Source organism: Elephas maximus, chromosome 25 (genome assembly GCF_024166365.1).
Source record: "Elephas maximus indicus isolate mEleMax1 chromosome 25, mEleMax1 primary haplotype, whole genome shotgun sequence".
Taxonomy (NCBI): domain Eukaryota; kingdom Metazoa; phylum Chordata; class Mammalia; order Proboscidea; family Elephantidae; genus Elephas; species Elephas maximus.
In genome coordinates this window covers 37,959,558-37,968,963 of record NC_064843.1, presented here as the reverse complement: position 1 = coordinate 37,968,963, position 9,406 = coordinate 37,959,558, and positions in this window count along the sequence as shown.

Here is a 9,406-nt window from a genome sequence, read left to right as displayed (position 1 = left end):
AACTCAGCTACAAACCAACAAGGTGACAGTTCAAATCCACCAGCTGCTCCTTGGAAACCCTATGGAGCTGTTCTACTCTGTCCTATAGGGCCGCTATGAGTTGAAATAGGCTCGATGGCAATGGGTTTGTTTTTGTTTGTTTGTTTGGTTGGTTGGTTTTATGCCTCTGGATCAACAGGCAAAGAAGGTAGTTACCATATTGGCTGCTGTGATTGATCCTGATTACCAAGAGGAAATTGGATAGATATTACATAATGGAGGTAAAGAAGAGTAAGTCTGGAACATCGGAGATATCTTAGTACTACCATGCTCTATTATTAAAGACAATGAAAAACTACAGCAACCCAATTCTGACATAGCTACTAATGGCCCAGACCCTTCAGGAATGAAAGCTTGGCTAGCCCCACAGGCAGAGAACCACGACCAGCTAAAGTGCTTGCTGAGGGCAAAGGGAATATGGAAAGGATGGTAGAAGAAGATAGTTCTAAATACCAGCCATGACCACATGACCAGTTGCAGAAATGATAATTGTAATTGTTATGAGTATTTCTTCCTTCCCTGTATGTATACATCAAATATTTTTGTTTTCCTGACTTATAAAATAGAAGATGTAAACGAGGCTAGTGCTTTTTCAATTGTACGTGTGTTAGTTGTATCACGGTACATGCATGTATGACTTTATAATTGTTATGGATTGAATTGTGTCTTCCAAAAATGTGTGTCAGTTTGGCTAGGCCATGGTTTCCAGTACTGTGTGTTTCTCCACCATTTTGTAATCTGATGTGATTATCCTATGTGTTATAAATCCTAACCTCTATGATGTTAATGAGGCAGGATTAGAGCCAGTTCTGTTAATGAGGCAGGACTCAGTCTACGGGATTAAGTTGTATCTTCAGTCACTCTCTTTTGAGATATAAAAGACATAATCGAGCAGAGAGGAGAGAGGCCTCATTACCACCAAGTACGAAGAGCCAGAAGTAGAACACGTCCTCTGGACCAGAGTTCTGTGCTCTGAGAAGCTCTTAGACCAGGGGTAGATACTTCCCCCAGAGCTGACAGAGAGAGAAAGCCTTCCCCTGGAGCTGACGCCCTGAATTTGTACTTCTAACCTCCTAAACTGTGAGAGAATAAATTTCTGTTTGTTAAAGCCATCTATTTGTGGTATTTCTGTTATAGGAGTACTAGATAACTAGGACAATTGTCTTTGTTTAGATGTTATGTATGGTTTAAGGAAATGTGTACAAGTGCCACGGTGACAAGAGGTGGACTGTGGTGGTTACATATAAGGTCCTGGTGGCGCAGTAGTTAAAAAGCTTGGCTCCTTACCAAAAGGTCGGCAGTTCAAATCCACCAGCCACTCCTTGGAAACCCTATGGGGCAGCTCTACTCTGTCCTGTAGGATTGTTATGAGTAAAAATCAACTCAATGGCACCGGGTTTCATTTGGTTTACGTATATGTGTGTGTGTGTATGAGAAAACCCTGGTGGCTCAGTGGTTAAGTGCTATGGCTGCTAACCAAGAGGTTGGCAGTTCAAATCCACCAGGCGCTCCTTGGAAACTCTATGCGGCAGCTCTGCTCTATTCTATAGGGTTGCTATGAGTTGGAATCGACTTGAAGGCAGTGGGTTTTTTGTTTTTTTTTTGGTTTGGGGTGTGTGTGTGTTGTTGTTGTTGTTGTTGTTGTTGTTAGGTTCCGTCGGGTCGGTTCTGAACAAAACACTGCCTGGTTCTGCGCCATCCTCACAATCGTTGTTATGCTTGAGCCCATTGTTGCAGCCACTGTATCAATCCATCATGTATATACACTTCACTGGTTTTGCTTCTCTAGAGAACCCAGCCTAAGACAGTGTACACAAAGAAATATGAACAGGTAGCAAATATTAAGTATGAGTGTAATAAAAAAAGAAAAAAATATGATTGTAATGGTATCACCTTTTTGGAAAACAATTTCATATAAAGTTAAACCTACACTTACCATATGCTCCAGCAATTCCACCCCTAGGTACTTATCCAAGATAAAGGAAGCTATACGCCCACATCAAAACTTATAAGTGAATTTTTGTAGCAGCTTTATCCATCACAAGAGAAAACGCCCTAAATATCCATCAAATAGTAAACAGAGCAATTGAGTTTTATCAATGTAATAGGATACTACTCAGTAATAAAGAAGAATTACCTACTGCCACACAGTTACTGGCTACTGCTACCAGCCCAAATAAGCCTTGGAGATTTTCTGGCTTTCTATGACATTCCAACTCTTGACTCCTGATGCTACATGTAATTAGCAACGGCAATGGATACGCTGTCTCTTTCTTCAGGTCTGTTGGGATGCTGTTTGACCATCTATCACCGAGGACAGTGTAGGGTAATAGAAAGAACATAAGATTTGCAGCCAGATGAATCTGGGTTCAAATTCCCACTTTGCTGCTTATTAGCCATGTGACTTTGAACAAGCCAATTAATGTTTTTTTTTAAACCTCAATTTTGTCATCTCTAATATGGAAATATGTTTTTTTTTTTAATATGGAAATGGAGCCTGAGTGGTGCAAATGGTTAAGCCCTTGACAGCTAACTGAAAGGCTGGTTTTTATGTGCAGGGTACTCCATTGAACATCAGGAACCCACCCAGTGGCATCTTAGAAAAAAGGCCTGGCAATCTTCTGAGAAGTTACAGCTCGTGAAAACCCTATGGAGCACAGTTCTACTCTGAAACACATGGGGTCACCATGTTTTTTTAGTTTTTTTTTTTTTTTAATATGGAAATAATAATACTAACCTCAGGGGTTTGCTGTGAAAATCAGATGAGGTAATATTTGTAAGGCACATAGAATAGTGCGTGGTGTTCAGGAGGCCCTGGTAATTGTTGGCTATTCTTATTTGCTATGAATTCTCACCTCCCTAAAGGCTCTTGGAGCCCTGGACTCTGTTGGCCTTTTCCCTCCCCGGAGCTCTCCTGGCTCTCCTTCCTTGTCCTTTGCACGTAGTCAACTTCAACAACAGGGACATTAGGATTGTCAGTGGCTCAGAGACCTCTCTGCTCACTGTGCTTTTGCAAATCCAGCCTGACAATTTCAAAAGTTTGAGTTTCAAGTCTAAAATCCATGGTGTTTACACAGAATCTAGGCTCGAGGACAGACCTCTCCTCTGTGTCTGGAATGCGCGCTATGTAACTCTGTTTGCACTCTGGCAAAAGATAATAAGGAAGACTCATCTTTTTATCAGAGCATGTTTCCACATTTATCCTTGTTCCTCCCTCTCCTTGGGCCTCCCAAGATCTCTTCACTGGCTTCTTATCTTTACCATTGCTTAACCTTTCCAGAAGTTTCTCTCTTCCTCAGTGCTTCGTTTCATCATCTTCTTTCCCAGGAACCAGCCACTGCTCTCTCCAACAACAGATTACGTCTTCATCCCTCCTAGAAAGTCCTTCTGTAACTTCTCCCCTATCCAAAATAACCCAGATCTCTTAAACTTGTTGTAATTTTCTTCAGTTTCAACTTGAAATTCCTTATCAGCAATTGATGGCCCATTCCGCAGTCGCCCCCTGGCCTTGTTCTGACTGATAATATTGAGCTTTTCTATCATCTCCAACCACAGATGTAGCCTATTTGATTCCTGTGTATTCCATCTGGCAAGGTCTACATGTATAGTCACCGTTTATGTTGGTGAAAAAAGGTATTTGCAATGAATAAGTCATCGGTCTTGCAAAATTCTGTCATGCGGTCTCCGGCATCGTTTCTATCACCAAGGCCATATTTTCCAACTACCGATCCTTCTTTGTTTCCAACTTTTGCATTCTAATCACCAGTAATTATCAGTGCATCCTGATTGCATGTTCGATCAATTTCAGACTGCAGAAATTGGTAAAAATTCTTCAATTTCTTCATCTTTGGCCTTAGTGGTTGCTGTGCAAATTGAATAATAGTAATGCTAACTGGTCTTCCCTGTAGGTGTATGAGTATTATCCTATCACTGACAATGTTGTATATCAGGATAGATCTTGGAAAGTTCTTTTTAACAATGAATGCAACACCATTCCTCTTCAATTTGTCATTTCCAGCATAGTAGACCATATAATTGTCCGATTCAAAACGGCCAATACCAGTCCATGTCAGCTCACTAATGCTATTGATGTTTATGCGTTCCATTTCATTTTTGATGATTTCCAATTTTCCTAAATTCATACTTGGTACATTCCATGTTCTGATTATTAATGGATGTTTGCACCAGTTTCTTCTCATTTTGAGTCATGTCACATCAACAAATGAAGGTCACAAAAGCTTGACTCCATCCACGTCATTAAGGTTGATCCTACTTTGAGGAGGCAGCTCTTCCCCAGTTGTCTTTTGAGTACCTTCCAACCTGAGAGGCTCATCTTCTAGCACTAAATCAGACAATGTTCCACTGCTATTCATAAGATTTTCACTAGCTAATTCTTTTCAGAAGTAGAACGCCCGGTCTTTTTTCCTAGTCTGTCTTAGTCTGGAAGCTCAGCTGAAATTTGTCCACCATGGGTGCCTGTCTTAGTTATTTAGTGCTGCTATAACAGAAATACCACAAGTGGATAGCTTTAACAAGGAGAAGTTTATTTTCTCACAGTAAAGTAGGCTAAAAGTCCAAATTCACGGTGTCAGCTCCAGAGGAAGGCTTTCTCTCTCTGTTGGCCTTCTCATCAGTCTTCCCCCAGACTAGGAGCTTCTCCGTGCAGGGACTCTGCATCCAAAGGATACGCTCGGCTCCCAGCACTGCTTTCTTTGTTGTATGAGGTCTCTCATCTCTCTGCTCATTTCTCTTTTATATCTCAAGAGATTGCCTTAAAACACAATCCAATCTTGTATATTGAGTCCTGCCTCACTAACACAACTGCCACCCATCCTCCTTCATTAACATCATAGAGGCAGGATTTACAACATATAGGGAAATCCCACAATACCGGGAATCACGGCCCAGGCAAATTGATACACACTTTTTTGGGGGGACATAATTCAATCTGGTCACTACATAGCTTCCAGCATCACAGCAACACAAACTGCAGAGGCTGACATATCCCATGAATGGCAGGTAAGCTGTTAGCTCAAGTCCCAAGACCCAGAGGTCAGATGAACAGGAGCCAGGTGCGGGATCCAGAGTGAGCAAAAGCCCACGAGCTTTGCCAGAAAGTCCACCTATATTGGATGCAGGCCACACCCCCGAGGAAACTCCCTTTCAACTGACTGGCAACTTACAGCAGATCCCATCATGGAGGTGATCACATTATATCAGATCTCATCATGGAAGTGATTACATCATTATATGACCACCAAACTACATCATAACTGTCAAACCACTGAGAATCATGGCCCAGCCAAGTTGACACACAACATTAATGATCACACCCTTACTTTCTTCTTCTTAAAGCAGGAAGACTGGTCTCAATCAAACACTCCAAAATAAGTGTTTTAAGAAGGATAAAGTGGAAAAAAAAAAAAAAGGATAAAGCCCAGTAGCTTATCTTTACAAGACTCCCTCCAAAATAGGATATAAACCAAACAAAATCGATTGCCATCGAGGTGATTCCAACTCATAGCAACCCTATAGAACAGAGTGGAACTGTCCCATAGGGTTTCCAAGGCTGTGAATCTTTACAGAAGCAGACTGTCATATCTTTCTCCTGCAGAGTGGCTGGTTAGTTCGAACTGCTAACCTTACGGTTAGCAGCCAAGCGCTTAACCTTTGTGTCACCAGGACTACTTTAAAATAGATATACTTGGGTTCAAAGACTGAGGGGTAATGTATGTGGTCTTTCACTTTGAATCCATATGAATAACTAGAAATCAAAGAAAGATCATTGTGCCTAAGGCAGGATACTGTCGTGGTTAAGAGCATAGATGCTAAGTTAGACATATCGGGGTTGTATCCTAGGTCTATTATCTATTAATTGGGTGACTTTAAATAAATCACTTAACTTCTCTGAAACTCTGTTTTCCCCATCTATAAAGTGGTTTGTTTAGGTCAAGTTTCCCTAGAAGCAGAGTCTGAAACAGGAATTGGAATGCATATAATTTCTTGAGGGAGTGTAATGTAGCATAAGGAATCGTCTAACTTCATGAGGGGTAAGAATCCAGATCAGCATAAGCTGGTTCCAGTGAGGTGGAGGTCAGACATATCTCCACTGTCCAACTTCCTCACCATTTCTAACACCAGTCATTCCCCCCTCAGCACTCTCTATTTCTCTGCTGGGTTCTACAACTCATTGCAATAACCACACAAAACTCACAGACCATACTCACAGTTATGTGGTTTATTAAAGAAGTAACAGGGTACAACTTGGGATCAGGATCATTGGGAAAATCAGGAACAACTTGAAACCAGGATCAGGAAATACATAAGCAAGGTCTTGAAGCCTCCCCTGAAGAGAGAGTGCACCCCTCCCTTCTTCAGTGCAGGACAGCTTTCAACCAGGACTGCTCTCTCAGCGGCTCTCTGCCACTCTAGCAGCCCTCGAGAAGGGGAAAGCTGCGAGCCCTAGCAGCAACACTTCCAGCAGTTGGGGGTGGGTGCCCCCACCCACACAACGGTCTGGACAGAGCACCAACAGCATCCACCGATGATGATAATAATGTTGATAACGACAACAATAGTATCTACGGCCAGTTGCGTGAAGTATGTAAAGTATTTGGCACAGAGTCTGATATGAATGTTGGTATTGGTGTTGACATTAAGGATAAGCATTATCCTCGTTTTTCTCTTCAGTCTCACCTGGCTCTTGAGCACCATTTCCAAATCTTCACTTCACTGTCGTTTCATTTGCCCTTTCTGGTCCTAAAAGCTGTTTCCTGATAAGACAGACCATTCTCATTGCATAGCTTGGTAAAGGCCCCAATTTTTTTTTTTTTAAAAAAACTAACAAGTTTAAGCTCACTCTAAATCCCTTGAATCCCTGCAGAAATTTTAAAGGAACCGTCCTCCAAAACTGGCAACCATATCTACCCAAGGATGCCCAAAAGATTATGCTGTTAGCCTTAACAGCTTACGGCTCTACCTCAATAAAAATAAATGCTTGTTATTGTAAGCCACTGAACTTTGGGGTGGTTTCTATGCAGCAAAAGCTGCCTTACTCTCTGATGCATTTTAGATCTCAAATTAGAAGCCTTGTCTTTAAATAAAAGACCTTGGAATTAGATGAAAAAAATTTGTGAACACATGTACGTGTGTATCTTTTAAGTTAAAAGTTATTATTACTGTTGTACTAACCAAACAGGTACAAGTCCTGACTTCACTGGATTAAAGACTCTAACACAGTAACTGGAGTGGCCTTTCACACCCCATCCCCACCACTTCCTTTTACCTTATGACTTCAAGCAGTCAGTAGGCATTCTGGGAAGAAATGTTGAAGCAGGGAAAAAAAAAAATACATTAAGTTTAAAGAGCCTGGGCTGACAGAACTCTGGCATAAAGAATTTCTGATCAGTCATAACTCAGCTTTGGGAAGCCTCATATCCCATGTTGGAGGGCAGAGAGGAGAATCAGAAAGGAAGCAAAGAGGGACTCCCAGCCCCACCCTTCAGGGCTGGTGCTAAGTGGTGGATGATAGAACCCCAAGATTTCAAGAGATCTGAGAGCAGAGAAGGCTTGTTCCTCCTTTCATAGAAGTACATTCTCCGCCCCACCCCCGCATTCCATTGTGCAACTACAGCAGGAGAGTGGCGTAATAGCTGCGAGATGTGTCTTTAAGACAGGCCTGAAACTGCCACCCAGCATAACACAGGAGCAGGAGACTTTATCATGTCCAGAAGTAGTCACAGAAATTAGTTAAGGAAAGAGAGATTTGATAGGGCACTATAGTTTAAAAAAAAAAAAATGAAAACGAGGGCTAATGCAGCTGAGAAGCGCATGGACCAGCAACAAAAGTCCACATGACAGTAAAGAAATGAGGCTGTTTCAGTGGCTACCAACAGGGACAGGTCAGATGTCTATGTATAACAACATGGCAAATTGTTATCCTTGAGAAATTTAGAAACACTCCAGGGGAAGAGATCCAGATTTGATGGAGATCAGGTTGCCACTACCTGGAGGAATGAAGGTTCATGAGAGACACTGATTGTTGTAGAAGAACAAAGTTATACTTCCTGCACAGCTGAACAGAGAATTAGGGGTACAGCCCTCATGGGGAAGGCATGCATAGTAGGCAGGAAACAGGTATGTAGGGACGTGACACCAATTGAGAGCAAACCCAAACCTGTTGCCCATGGGATTGATTCAGACTCATGGTGACCCCATGTGTTATAGGGTAGAGCTGCTCCATAGGGTTTTCTTGGTTGTAAACTACAGAAGCAGATTGTCAGGCTTTTGTTCCACAGCCCCACTGGGTGGATTAAAATCACCAGTCTTCAGGTTAGCAGCCAATTGCAAACCACTTGCACCACCCAGGGACCTCATATTGAACACAGGAGAAATAACTTGTTTTACACATTTAACGTTAAGATACAGCTTTCTTTTCCATCCTCCTCTTGAGGACGGCAACAGGCAGACTTACACATTCTGAGAGAGATTGTGGAGGCTTCCTCCTTAGAAATATGACCAGTCCAAGAGAAAAAACCTGAAGACACAGACACTGTGTGCCCTCTGATAAAATAAGCCAGCCAGTGGTGGATCTCTCCAAAATACAACTATACAACCCAGGACCACTAACCAGATGAAGAAAGCTTCTAACATAAAAAGAGCAAAGAGAAAAAAGCAGTTGGAAGGAAACAGATTGTGCAGGAAGTAATATCCTCTAAAAAGATCATTAAAATCCTAGGAAGAATTAGAGAGGCCCCTAAAACTATGAAACAAGAACAAAATGCTATTTTAAAAAGAAAAATCTAGGACTGAGAAAAAAAAAACTTGGGAATTAAAAATAAAAAAGAGAGCTTTAGAAATTAGAGTAAAAAGTCAAAGAGATAAAAACAGCAGAGAAAAATATGAGAAAATCAGTCAGGGAGTCCAACTTTTGAATAATAAGAATTCCAGAAATAGAAAACGGAAAAAACAAAGGTCAAGAAATTATAAAAGAAGTGAGTCAATAAAAAAAAATCCTAGAACTGAAGGACATGAGTTTCCAGATTGATAAAATAATCCTACATGATTATTTTATACATAGGTGGTGCAAACAATTATGTGCTCAGTTGCAAACCAAAAGATTGACAGTTCAAGTCTACCCAGAAGCACCTCAGAAGAAAGGCCTGGCAATCTGCTTCTGAAAAACCAGCCATTGAAAGCCCTATGGAGCACAGTTTCATGACAACTGGTACTGGTACATTTTAGGCACATCTTCATGAAGGTTCAGAACCCTAGAGACAAAGAGAAAGTCTCAACAGCTTTCAGAGAGAAAGAATAGATCACATACAAAGAGACGAGAGTCAGACGGGCTTCGTATTTCTCCACAGCG